Source organism: Macaca thibetana, chromosome 8, assembly GCF_024542745.1.
Source record: "Macaca thibetana thibetana isolate TM-01 chromosome 8, ASM2454274v1, whole genome shotgun sequence".
Lineage (NCBI taxonomy): Eukaryota > Metazoa > Chordata > Mammalia > Primates > Cercopithecidae > Macaca > Macaca thibetana.
This window is the reverse complement of record NC_065585.1, coordinates 113,807,314-113,821,290: the sequence shown is the minus strand read 5'-3', so window position 1 is coordinate 113,821,290 and position 13,977 is coordinate 113,807,314. Positions and strand designations below refer to the sequence as shown.

Sequence of the window (13,977 nt, the reverse complement as noted above, 5' to 3'; positions counted from 1 at the left end):
AGGGAAGAACAAAGTGAGAGGAATTGGTCTACCTGATTCTCAACTTATTATATAGCTACATTAATTGAAACTGTTTGATGCTGGTGGAAGAATAGACACAACGATCAATAGAACAGAAGAACGAACCCAAAAATAGACCCACACAAGTATGCCCAAGTGATTTTCAATGAAGTTACAAAAACAATTCAATGGAAGAAAAATAGCCTTTCCAGCAAATTGTGCTGGAGCAATTGGACATTCACAGGCAAGACAAAAACAAAAACAAAAACAACAAAAAAAGCTCAACCTAATTCTCAAACCTAATTTTTAAAAAATTAACTCAAAATGTAAAGAGACTTAAATGTAAAATATAAAACTAAAACATTTACAAGAAAACATAGTAAAAAATCCTGGGGATCTACGGCTAGACAAAATGTTCATGGAGTTGACACCAAAAGTGTGATCCTTAAAAGAAAATCTTGATAAATTGGACTTCATCATAAGTAAAAATTTTTGCTCTGTGAAAGACTCTGTGAAGAGGATGAAAAAACAAGCTATAGACTGAGAGAAAAGATTTTCAAATCACATATTTGACAAAGAACTAGCATCTAGAATATAAAGAACTCTCAAAACTCAACCTTTAAAAAACCAAACTGGTCAGGCATGGGGGCTCACGCCTGTAATCTCAACACTTTGGGAGACCGAGGCAGGTGGATCACCTGAGGTCAGGAGTTTGAGACCAGCCGGGCCAACGTGGTGAAAACCCATCTCTACTAAAAATGCAAAAAATTAGCCAGGCATGGTGGCACGTGCCTGTAATCCCAACCACTCAGGAGGCTAAGGCAGGAGAATCGCTTGAACCCTGGAGGTGAAGATTCCAGTGAGCCAAGATTGTGCCACTGCACTCCAGCCTGGGTGACAGAGTAAGACTCCATCTCGGAAAAAAAAAAAAATCAATATGCATTTATCATAAGATCCAGCAAATGCTCTTCTGGGCAAATGCTCACCTCAGAGAAATAAAATAAAAACTTACGTTTTCAAAAATACCTGTGTATCAATGTCCATCTTGCAATTGCCCAAACTGGAAACAGCCCAGATATGCTTTAACAGGTGGATGGTTAAACAAACTGTAGTACGCCATACGCTGGAATACTGTTCAGCAATAAAAATTAAAAAGCTATTGATACATGCAACAACTTTCAGAAGATTATGCTTCTAATAAAAAAAACAGGCCAATCCCAAAAGTTTGCATACTGTATAATTCCATTTATATAACATTCCTGCAAAGACAAAATTATAGATATGGAGAACAGTGGTTGCCAGAGATTAAGGAAGGGGTGGGTGCCAGAGGGAAGAGGATGTGGAGGATTCTTGTAGCCAAGGAAATGGTCTGTATTTTGATGGTATCGATGTCAATATCCTGCTATGAAATAGTACAATAGTTTGGCAAGATCTACCAAGTTGGAGGAACTGGATGAAAGATAGAGGGTTCTTTCTGTATTATTTCTTACAAGTGCATGTGAATCTACAATTATCTCAAAATGTTTAATTTTGAGATGAAAGCAAAAAAAAAAAAAAAAAAGAAAAAAGAAAAAAGAAAGCCAAACTAAACAAAAATAACATTTCTAGATAACTCAGAAATGTTATAGTTTCTATAAATATTTTTAAAGAAAATCAGTGCTAAATTCAGTTCATCTCCTCCTTCGGATTCTCCTGTTCTAGAACAGGTGCTAGAGCCTCAGCTATAAACTTAGATAGACTGTGACTGAGTCACCTTCTAGTGAGTTAGGATGTCCACAGCAGAGTGCTGGGAGCTGTACCTGCCCGGCACCACCCCTGTGCTCAGTATGCTGCAGTCCAGGTGACAGGCATGCTCAAGGTCTACAATTAGAGAAGCAGGTGGATCTCCTTTGTCCTCAGGTCTGTCACTTTCTCCTCTCCGGCTCCCTCAGAAAGCCTTGGGGGTTAAGACACACCTGCCTACCCGTTAGGAAAACTGACAGTTTGTTTTCCATTTGGCTCTCAATTTTCTGTGAGTTGCACTAGCTTTAAGGAGAAGAAGCGTGAATTCAAATCAGCCTTACCTCTTGACTCCATTAGGAGATGCTGAGGTTGGAACAGCAGCATCTCTCAAGATGGGGCTGGGGTACTGGACTCCCACAAGGAGGCTGGAACAAAGGCACATGAGATTACTTATACCTGCATTCCTGACAGAGGCTGCTGGGACACCCAGAAATAATAATTTTCTTACCTGGTAAATGACACATTTGGGTGATATCTACGTCTTTTCCTCATGTTCTCCTTGGGAATAAAGGAACAAATGTGCAAGCTGATTGTCCAGAGTTTGTGGTAGGTAAGGGAGACAGAAATGAGGCTCAGAAGTGCACTGTGGGTCCTCTAATACCTGACTCAGCAGTGCAAAGACGACTCGAGGGACTCCATGGAGTTCCACTGGGCATTTCCTGTAAGGGGTTCTGGTTCCCCCTTCATTTTCACTGCACACACCTCTATCTGACATAGGGAGTTTGCTTCTGGGCCGCTGTTGCCTCCCACTTTCCCTCTGACAAGCCTGCTAAGGTCTCCAGTTCACTTGCCTGTCCTTGTGTCTGTACTAGGTGGCTTGGATCCTCAGATTGCCATGCCCCTTAGCTTATCTTGGCCTCTCTGCCATTGACTCCCAGTTGGAACCATCTCCTTGAGACCTTTGGCTTGGCATACCACAACTCTCTGCACCCCATGAGCTGAGTCCTGGGATCCTGGGCGCAGAGTGCCAGGACAGGACCTGAGCAGTAGCCACTTTTCTGGCAAGATGGCCTTCAAACTTTTTGGCTTTTCCCCAGCATGTCAGCATGTCTTTGTGATTCAGTTGAACTTTCCAGTTGCCTTAGTCTCAATGCAGCCTGCGGGGTAAGAAGGTGACTCTTGCCCTCTGTTAAGAGCACTGCCGGTCATCTCCTCTGACCACAGCTAGCCTTCCTTCCTCCCTTCACTCTGAAGGCCCTGCTTCCTGAATTGTACAAGATCAGACACATTCACATCCCTCACCATTCCAGCTGCCTGCAAACTTTTTGATAACACTATCCCATCAGCAAAACAACTTTAATTATGCATCCCCAAGAAGTAAAGTGCTCTACTAACCTATACATTATAACAGTAAGAAAAATGAAAATTTAAAAAGGATGACACATTAGAAAGCAGAAATCCTAGTATGACCTTCTTTCACCTGAGCAGCTCACTGTGTACTGAGACTCTGGCTCCAGCCTGCTAAAACCAGTGGTGAAGCAGACTAAGTCTTTTCAGAAGGGCATCAAGCATGTGCCACCTGGATTTTGGTGGATATTGACCATTACCCCAAGGAAAAACTTTTATGGTAAAAAGAGCCTGACTCCCACCTTCAGAATGTGTGAGCCTCACTCTCTTCAGTTGTAAAATCACTATCTGAATTCTATGCTTTGAAGGACACTTTCAGGTCTAATATTTATTAGGTGTCTACATATCCATCAGTGAAGACTTAAAGGCATTGGGCAAAGAAAAACAGTACCTGAGGAGAATTGTGAAATTTCAGAGTCTGAATACAAACAACCTTTTTTTTTTTGAAATGGATTCTCACTCTTCTGCCCGGGCTGGAGTACAGTGGCACGATCTTGGCTCACTGCAACCTCTGCCTCCTGGGTTCAAGTGATTCTCCTGCCTCAGCCTTCCGAGTAGCTGGGATCACAGGCACCCACCACCACACCCAACTAATTTTTGTAATTTTAGTAGAGATGGGGTTTCACCATGTTGGCCAGGCTGGTCTCGAGCTCCTGACCTCAGGTGATCCGGCCACCTCGGCCTCCCAAAGTGCTGGGATTACAGGCATGAGCCAAATAACTTTTTACCAAGGAGGAACTTAAGAAACAAAGAGGACGGTGAGTTTACACAGGATTTTCTCAGCAGAGGCTGGGATCTCTGTGTGTGGTTGTACTGTTCCTTTCACAGACAGTAATGTTGATTTGGAAGAGGATGAGTGAATTTCATGTATTTTCTGGGAACTCATTACACAAAAGCAAGGACCTCTTCTGCTATAATTTTAAAAATCTTTGCTACTTTGATTAGCACCTACAATATCTTGTTATCCTATGAATTTCTTTTATTATCTGTGTGTTGAAAATTTTTTCATATTTTTTGTCATGTGTCTTTCCTCCTTATGAATCATCTGTTTATGTCCTTTGCCCAATCATACATTGGAGTCTTAAATTGGGGGGTCATTTTTGGTGATTGAGATTTTATATAATGAGGATATTAAGATGTGCATGTAAGTGTGTGTGAGTGTGTGTGTGTGTGTTTGGTTAACCAATTGACTTGAGCTCTTACAAATTTTCAAGCTAAATAGCTATTCTATTTTGGTTCAGGGAAAAAGAAAATCAAACCAAGATAAGCTTTTAAATTCAACTTCCTTTCCAGAAGAAAGGGAAAGCAGGAATTGTGGAGCTGCTGAACAAGAGTAATTTTCATTCTCTCTTGGTTTGAATGAGCTTCTTTTTCCCTCATGAAATGGGAACTTCTTTTCTGTGTATCTGTACAGTTGTTATTATCGTTGTAATAATGAACTTCTATTGAGAAGCAACTGTGCACTAGAAGCTGAAGCACTTCAGATCGGGACAATAAGACCAATACAGTGGCTTGATTTAGACAGGGGCCCTCAATTCTGTTTAGAAATACATTTCAATCATTTTAATGAAAAGGGCGACAGCAGCCGTGCTGTGTTCAGAGACTCAACGTGATACCGCCTGCAAGCCCTATTGTCTTTCGCGGATTAAACTGGGCTGGTGGAGAATTACATTTCTGCACCCATGGTTCCGCCGTGGTGAACACCGGGAGTAAGCAAGCTCTTATTCAGGTTCCAAGCAAGCCACAGCCAGCATGTCAGAAAGCAAGATTCAAGTCAGGGTCCCCTTGGCTTCAACTGGCTCTATCGGATCAAACAACTCCAGTGGGGACAGAGGCAGCAGGAAAGAGCTTCCTCAATAAGGAAATTGAAGAGCAGGGGGAAGGAAAAAATAACCTGAAACTCAGATGGGCAAGATTAGGGGTGGGGAGTGAGAGCTAGAGATCATGTGTCAGCACCCAGAGCGGAGGAGAAAGAATTCTGATTTCAGTCCACGCCACCCCAGACTGCAGCATTGAGCACCCAGGGCTGGCGTTCATCTCAACCCCCTCATTTTCTCTGTTGAGGAAACAACCCTGGAGAGGTCAGGTGACCTGCTTAGCATCATGCCACGCGTGTGGGAGAGAAGGGGCATGAACCCATGTCCCCCAATAACCCACGCTGCCTCTCCAATATCACATTATTTTCCTTGCACTGTTTCCTTTTTGAGTTCTTGCTGTGGTTTGAAATGACAGTGTCAAGCTTCAGGGACAACAGGACCTGCTGAGTCCACGGAAGGTCTCTGCTTATTGATTGAATGGTGGTGTCATCCTGTGCTTTCGAGCAAAGCTTTTAGAACCAGAGAGATCCAGGCTCACTTTTCAGCTCAGCTCCGTATCAGCTGGACAGTCATGGGAAATTCACTTGTCATCTCTGGGTCTCAGTTTCCTTTTCTGTAAAATGGGGACAATGAGAATTGTATTGACCTCTGGGGGCTATTTCAAGGAGTAAACAAAAGAATGCACAGAAAGTCTCTGTTCAGAAAAGAAGATGAAAGCCCAAAGAAGATTAAGTAACCTTGTCCAAAGTAACTCGTTCTTTAAGATGTGGACAGAACTCAAAAATCAGTCCATGGGTGCTGAGAAAGTCAGTGCTCTTTTGTTCTCTTTTATTACCTCTTGGATATGATGGTTCATGTGTTAAGGGCCCAGTGAATGTCATTCACTTAGAATTCAATATGTGTGAATTATTTGAAAAAACTGGAGTAGCCCCGAGTATATAAAAACTACCATAACCTAATGTCTATAGTAAAATATTACAAGGTCAGAGCTACAGTGAACCCTGTCAAGTCTGAAAAGACTTTAAATAAATCTTATTGACAAAAGACACTGTGGAAAGCTGGAAGAAGGTATTTGTAATGAGGACACAGAAGTGTCCTAAGGACTGAAGTAATTGGAAACATGGTATCAGAAGATCTGCTCCTTTGTGCTGTGTGGTCTAGACACACTGCTCTACCTGTGTGTGCCCGTTTCCTTGTTTGTACAGTGAAGGGTTAGGTCTTGGAAATGGCTGAGATCTCACCAGATTTAAAGTCCCCAAATCAAACCTAGAATTCAACCTAGAAAGATTACAGGCCCAAAAGTTTGTGAAATTATTGAGAAGGATCCCTTGACTCCAGGTTGAATTTAGAGAGAGAAATTTGCTAGCTGGCACGTGGAGTAGGAAAGGATCTCCTAGAAGTCACTACATCAGGAATCCCACAGCAACTACAACCACTGTTCATTGACATTATGTCTTCAATAGTAGGTGAATTTGCTGCTACAACCAAGTATTTTCTTTGCAACTGGCATATCCCTAATAATCTCCTTCCAGAGTTGTGCTCAGTAGCAGCTATTTCAGAAAGGAAATCAACATTTCCATTGTTCCTGTTGCAATATTGAATTCCAGGGAAGGTAGTTTTTGACATTTAAAGGGAAGAGCGCCCCCTAGTGGAAATATAATCCAATCAGATAGCCAAGACTACCATTAAAAGCTGATGGGTAACGTTCATGTTTGGAGACCTGCCCTACAGTCCCCTTCCAGAAGTGATTTATGCCACCAAGAAAGTGCACATCAGGCTTAAGCGTCTACCAAGAAAATGTACATTGTTATAAACAAAAAGAAGTTAGATTCTTTTGTTTTGTTTTGTTTTTTAGGAGTCTCGCTGTGTCACCAGGCGAGAGTGCAGTGGCCCAATCTCGGCTCACTGCAACCTCCGACTCTCTGGTTCAAGCGATTCTCCTGCCTCAGCCTCCTGAGTAGCTGGGATTACAGGTATGCACCACCACATCCAGCTAATTTTTGTATTTTTAGTAGAGACGGGGTTTCACCATGTTGGCTAGGATGGTCTCGATCTCCTGACCTCGTGATCCACCTACCTCGGCCTCCTAAAATGCTGGGATAATAGGTGTGAGTCACAGCACCCAGCCTAGATTCGTATTTTTGGGTTATGATGAAGAGACAAGAGACAGAGCGAGAAAAGGATTAAGAAAATTAGGAACAGACAAGAGAAGTGGCATGAAAAGGAGGAGACAGAGGATAGAACAGAAACAGGAAGAATGACATGAAAATACGGATTTCTTCTTGGTATTTTTCTTCCTTCATGTTAGATGAAGGGAAATAGCTTATTCTAGAATAATTCCCTCTAGAGACCCTGTTTTTAAATGGAATACCTTGTAGTACATTAGACAGGCAACAACTCTATTCTTGGCAATGAAACAAACCACCGCAACTCAACACCTGATTGGACAGAGAGCAGGCACCTCTCACTCTTGTTCATGTGCTTGAGGCCTTTCAAAAGGGAAAAAAATGTGTGTGATGCCAAATGAGAGCTTCAGTGAATGAATGCCGCAGCAACTACGGCCACCACTGTTAAATTGACATTATGTGAGTTGAGCAGGAGATGGGGAGGCATTGATGAATTACAGACATACAGATTCAGGCACTTTCTGAAGTTTCGTTCTAAGTGACATCTGTCTGTGTCCACGGAGACCATTCCTCCCATCCAGGTGCAGCATGGGGACCCGCCATGACTTCGGGGGTGGATGAATTAAGAGTTTTCCATTTTAACAGTTATGTCTTTATAGTCATATGTGTTAGAGAAACTAAAACTCACCTATCAAACCTATGATTTTAAGAATTCTATTTTTAACATGAGACTGAGTAGGTTTTTCTTTAAGTGAGCAATTTTAAAGACAATATTAAATAAATAAGAAAGTACATGGAAAGGGAAGAGAGGGGGCAGAAGTTATGAGAGAGCACTGAATATCACCAAAGATCAGAAAACACTTCAGGAAGTGAGCAGACGTCATTCAAGGGTTATCTTTCTATCATCCTCTCCCCTCTCTTGAGACTGGTCCTTCTTGCGTTCATTTTATCTATTGTGCTTCTCTAGTTTGCCCTGCTCCTGTCTTCACCGAACACATTCCTACTGCTCTGAATCAATGACAGTGTCAATGGGCAGGACAGTCCTTCTGTGGTCCCATTCAGCCTTGGCTCCAAATTCACAATCTAGCAAAGAAGAGGTGTCTAGACTGCCACCAGCATCATATAGTGAAGGAATGGCCTCTAAATCAGCCATTTTCCCAGGACCTTTCCGCCCTCTCCACCAGCACTCCCCGCTCCTCCTTACCCCAGCGAGAACAGCAGTGTACAGTGACATGTGTCAAGGGCTCCAGCCATAGGAAAGGTGGAATCCTGTCCAAGGAGAGACAGTAGCTGAAATCTTGCAATGCTGAAGCTTCTTTTTCTCAGATGGATTCCCCAAGAAGACTGCTATCTACACCCTTGTTAGTCAGAGAAGGAAAGAGTTACATTGAGAAATTCTCTGAGCTCCAGTGAGAAACTCCTTTCTTCCCAGTGACCTCAGGTTACAGGACCCTGCCTGTGTAGGCTTGGGCTTGTCCTTCAGGGCTCATTTTAATGGAGTGAAAAAGCATTCCTTAGTCAATGACATGACCTAGGAGTTCTTGTGTCATTTTCCCTTCAAATTGCCATTGCAGGAATGCAACGTGATACCTAATTTACAGTATCGTGTAATCACCGAGAGCCCCCTCTGTGCAGCTGCCCTTCCCACCATCCATGTTTGACAGGCCACCACTCTTCCACTCTGATGTCAAGGTGAGCCTCTGATAAGAGGGTGTGTTACTCTGTTTGTGTTGCTATAAAGGAATACCTCAGACTGGGTAATTATACAGAAAAGAGGTTTATTTGGCTCACAGGTCTGCAGGATGTACAGGGAGCATAGTGTCAGTATCTGCTTCTGGGGAGGTCCTCAGGACACTTCCAATCACAGCAGAGGGGGAGTCAGCAGTCACATAGCAAGACCAGGAGTAGGAGCAAGAGAGAGACGGGGGAGGTGCCAGGCTTTTTTAAACAACAGCTCACTAGTGAACTCATAGAGTGAGAACTCATTCATTATGATGAGGACAGGGCACCAAGCCATTCATGAGGGATCCACCTCCATGACTTCCCAGTAAGCCCATCTCCAACATTGGGTGTCACATTTCAACGTAAGATTTGGAGGGGACAAAACATCCAAATCATATCAGAGGGCCAATCAAATCCCAGAACACTGAAAAGAACAGCAACCCCTGATCCCCACTGGGCATGAAGACTAGCGAGATTGCCAGTCCTACTTTCCCACCAAGACTCAAAACTGAAGACAGCTTAGCCTATTTTGGATGCTATTGACTGATACTAATGATTTCACTCCTGTCTACACCCAGAGTTTGGGGGCATAAATGCAATGTGGTACTATAAATGTTTTAGTCTGTGCCAATTCCTATGGTATAAATACTGTCATCACAGCTAATTTCAATCTACAAACATGAGGTCAATTGACTCACAAAATTCCTGAAAATTTAACAAGCAGCTCTTGCAAGTTTAAGTCTGCTGCAGCATAGCACTTACATGTATATTCTATAGAGTTCTTTAGCAGGACATGGTACTGTGTGGTTGGGGATGCCAGTGCTAGCATCTCCGACGTATTCCTTCATCTTCACCTTCATCCTTACTTTTCCTTCCACTTTTCCTCAGTTATTAAAATCTCCTCACGTGCTCTCTTCTTCTCTACTGGCTCTCATTTTGTATGGACATTCAGGCCATGGGGAAACTGAGATGATGCATTTTCATTTTACTACGTCACTCATTCTGTGACAGCTGAAATTCGGGCAGAGCTGAAAACAAGCAAGTTAGACATAAAAGATTCCACAGTTGCTACAGATACTGTTCAAATATAATACATAATTGGGCACTAATAATTAGAGATCTGAAGTTGAATAACACACAGTCTTGCCTTTTAAGGCTCACAGATGAATGAGAAGATGCAAATAATGTCTCCATGGCAGACATTAGCGATTGATTCCAGAATTCACATACCACTGTTTTTTCTTTCTCAATACAGTGATCCCTACTGATTAATCACAGTTGGCACTGAAAATGGAATGTATTTACCATCCCTGGCCTATGTGTATCAAAGCACTAAGTGCAGGAGAGAAGGGACAGGAAAGATGTAAAAGGCAGAAAGGTGCCAATGGAGGGTGCCATAGACAAGTCTCACTGCAATTTGTACCTAATGCTGGCCCTGTCTGTAGACTTACCTCTAGGTGCATGTCATCTCAAAGTCGCCATGAAACACTACATTTTTGTCCCTAGGATTGTCCGTGGCAAGAATCAACGGGAGGGCACAGGCATGCCTATGTCTGTGGCTGTGGGAACAATGGAAGGGGCTGAGCTTATTGCTCTGGAAGGCTGCTATTTGTGATTAGAAGGGATCATAAGAATGATGGAAGCCAAGCTGTGCTTTCAGAGAGGGGTCCAAGTGTGGAGTGCCAGCCATGATCCACTTCTTCCAAAGGCAAGTGGCTGCTGCTCTGGGGGTGGGAGGGGAGCTTAAGAAGGAGACTCACACTGCCCCTGTATGTAATCTGGTTCCTTTCCACATTGTCAGGGGCCTCGGTGATCCCTGATATTTTATCTTCAAATGTGATCTGGGGTCTATAGTTGGACACATAGATGAGATGAGTTTTTTTTAATGGAAGAGAAGGGAACTTTTTTTTATTTTTTGAGACAGAGTCTTGCTCTGTCGTCCAGGTTGGAGCGCAGTGGCACGATCTTGGCTCACTACAGCCTCTGCCTCCCAAGTTCAAGTGATTCTCCTGCCTCAGCCTCCTGAGTAGCCGGGATTACAGGCATGCACCACCACACCCAGCTAATTTTTGTGTGCTTTTAGTGTAGACACCAGGTTGGCCAGGCTGATCTCAAATTCCTGACCTCAAATGATCCGCCCACCTCGGCCTCCCAAAGTGCTGGGATGACAGGTGTGAGCCTCTCAGCCTGGACGGGAACTGATTTTTAATACATACTCTATCATGAGCACCCATTCTAACCCCAATACTAAGCCTCGGTGAGGGGGGATGGTGTCCTGGAGCAAATAGGCAATAACAGCAGGGTTACAGGCACTGCCTTGTCCTGGGGTTGGTGTCTTTGCTGTTGTCCACTGAGTTCCTAGACTCCGGAAGCTTCTTGTCTCAGATCTAATGTCTCTAGGATCTAATGGTTCCCTGAGCCTCCTGACACCCATACCTCTGACCTAGAGTAACGTAACCTTGCCACACCTTAGTTTACATTTGTGTGGCTCTTTACAAGGCTTTGTATTCTTTTTAAAGAACCTTTTGAAAGGATCTTAGTGAGAAGCAGCCAATGGATGGGATCTTTGACGGTGAAATCCAGGCACTGTAGTCCCACCCGATACTTCCCCCATAGCACTGCCTTAACTACTCCTTTGCTAAAAGACTGATCTTGTCCACACACTGATTTGTAGAAAGCAAAGCTCAACATGAAATGAACAAGCTGAAAGTGCTGGGCCAAACAGGGTCCTGAGCCCTTAACCCCTGGGGAGGACTGCAGTGAAGTTCAGAGGATAACATCACTTGCTCCACGTGCTTTTTCTAGGTTCTGATCAAAAGGGAACAGACCGACAGCCTCGATACTTTGCTGGTAGAGTCATCACTCAATCACAGCATCCCCAGGGAATAGGAGAGGCATAGGATCTAACCCTTGCTATTTTTATTTTTGGAGACACAAATGAGGCAGTCGGTTCTGGAGGAAGTCACGAAATAAGCTCTGAATCAGATGGTATTTCACCCACCATCGGAGGCAGGATGACTTGTGCTATCACCTACCAAATCAAAGAGCTCTCCACACTTGCTAAATGGGACATGAAATGGCCTTGTGCAGTTCCAGCACAGAAAAGGCAAGGACTGGGGTACCAGCCAGGCTGCAGGCAGAGGCCCTCCCTCCTTGGGGCCTCAGCTTTCTGGAAGGGAGGGTGGGAGTGTGGAGTGTGGGAGGAGAGAGAGAGATCCCATGTCTGCCACTGCCCAAAAGAGCCAAGGTCTTGGTGCCGGCAGGAAAGACAGTGAAAGTGAGATGTTTTCCACTCAAAGTTAGAGCTAGAAGCGGGAGTAGGAGTAGTAGAGGGTGCAGAAGACATTTTTTTTTTTTTTTTTTTTTAAGAAAGAGTCTTACTCTGTTGCCCAGGCTGGAGCGGAATGCAGTGGCACAGTCTTGGCTCACTGCAACCTTTGCCTCCCGGGTTCAAGCGATTCCCCTGCCTCAGTCTCCCTAATAGCTGGGACTACAGGCGCCCACCACCAAGCCAGGCTAATTTTTGTATTTTTACTAGAGACGGGGTTTTGCCATGTTGGCCAGACTGGTTTTGAACTCCTGACCTTAAATGATCCAGAGGGCATCTCTATGAACCAGAGCCACCAGTGTCAGCTTTCACTCCCGGCACCCCCTGTGCTCCCTAGGACTCTCCCGTTCCTGTCTCCTCATGTCCAATTCCAGATTCTCCTCCCAGCTCTTCCTCTAACTCCCTGCGACCTGGGCAAGTAATTTTTCAGTATTACCACATTAGAAACAAGGAGAATGGGTTTGACCTCTCTATATCCCAAATAGCTATAAGCTCCTTTGGGGTGCTGGTTGTGTCTTATACCAGTGGTCCCCAACCTTTTTGGCCCCAGGGACCAGTTTCATGGAAGACAATTTTTCTATGGACTGGTGGGGGGTGGGGGGGGGTGGTTTCTGGGTGATTCAAGCCCACTGCATTTATTGTGCATTTTATTTCTATTATTATTACATTGTAATATATAATGAAATAATTATGCAACTCACCATAATGTAGAATCAATGAGAACCCTGAGCTTGTTTTCCTGAAACTAGCTGGACCCATCTGGGGCATCTGGGGGTGAAGGGAGACAGTGACAGATCACCAGGCCTTAGATTCTCATAAGAAATGTGCAACCTAGATCCCTCGCATGCACAATTCACGATAGGGTTCGTGCTTCTATGAGAATCTAATGCCGCTGCTGATCTGACAGGAGGCAAAGCTCTAGCAGTAACGCGAGTGATGGGGAGGAGCCGAAAACACAGATGAAGCTTTCCTGGCTTGCCTGCCGTTCACCTCCTGCTCTGTGGCTTGGTCCTGGTCCCCAGCCCAGGGGTTGGGGACCCCTGTCTTATGACACTTTATTTCCCAGAGCATCCAGAGCTGTACTTGGAACATACAACATACTTGAGCATGACCTTTTGATGTGATCTGCTCACACAGGATTCACTCCCAGCTAACACAGACCTTTCCTTCCTCTTAAAGATTCCCGAGGAATTTTATCATGAACCAGGTGTTTGGGCCATTAAAAAAAAAATTATGACAGCTATTTTGATTGAACACACCACAGAGAGAGTGTTCAGTGCTATTTTGGAAGGAACCTATTTCATTACTGCAAAATTCTTATTTTAATTCTTGGATGGCCGTTAAAATGGAACCCCTTTCCATGTGAAACGGTTACCCTGCATCTTGTGAAGCCTCCCCAGAAACTGGGACCTTATTTCCTCTAAAGGTAGTCCATCGGTTCTTCCAGCTTTTATGCCACTAAAAATTTCTACTTTACCAAATGCTGAAATCTATTTGTATAGCATACTTCCATTGGTACTCTACTCCTTCGGATATTTATGAGAAATAAATAAAGTTATAGGTGAATATTTTATATTATAGGACATATAGGTTATATTTGGTTTAGTTTTGTTTACCTCAATAATCTAAACTTATTTCCTTATAATAAACATTTATTTAGATTGAAGAAAAAAATAATACGAGTCCTAACAAACCCCTCTTGCCACTTCCACTCCAGCCTTCCAAGGACAGCACCACTTTGGCTGGTTGGATATGCAGGGACCCTCTGTGGCTACAGAGAGGAAGGACATGTTCCCTTCCTTTGCTCTTGGCCTCCTGAGGGTCGGCTGTAACCTAGCAAACTTTCAACTTGGGG

General features: G+C 43.8%; 1 protein-coding gene and 1 long non-coding RNA gene across 8 annotated transcripts in view; one reads left to right on the top strand and one right to left on the bottom strand.

Moving 5' to 3' along the window:
- The window catches only part of DCTN6 (dynactin subunit 6), a 1,120,059-nt gene that overhangs the window by 641,331 nt on the left and 464,751 nt on the right, over positions 1-13,977 (top strand). The gene's annotated exons all lie outside the window — the stretch shown is intronic.
- LOC126961825 (uncharacterized) overlaps positions 4,670-13,977 on the bottom strand; it is a 28,476-nt gene continuing 19,168 nt past the window's right edge. The window contains exons 2-4 of the long non-coding RNA XR_007728434.1: positions 9,557-9,822; positions 8,277-8,430; positions 4,670-5,559 (exon numbers count right to left, since the gene is read on the bottom strand). This is a non-coding gene — a long non-coding RNA (uncharacterized LOC126961825). The remainder of the gene's footprint in view (positions 5,560-8,276; positions 8,431-9,556; positions 9,823-13,977) is intronic.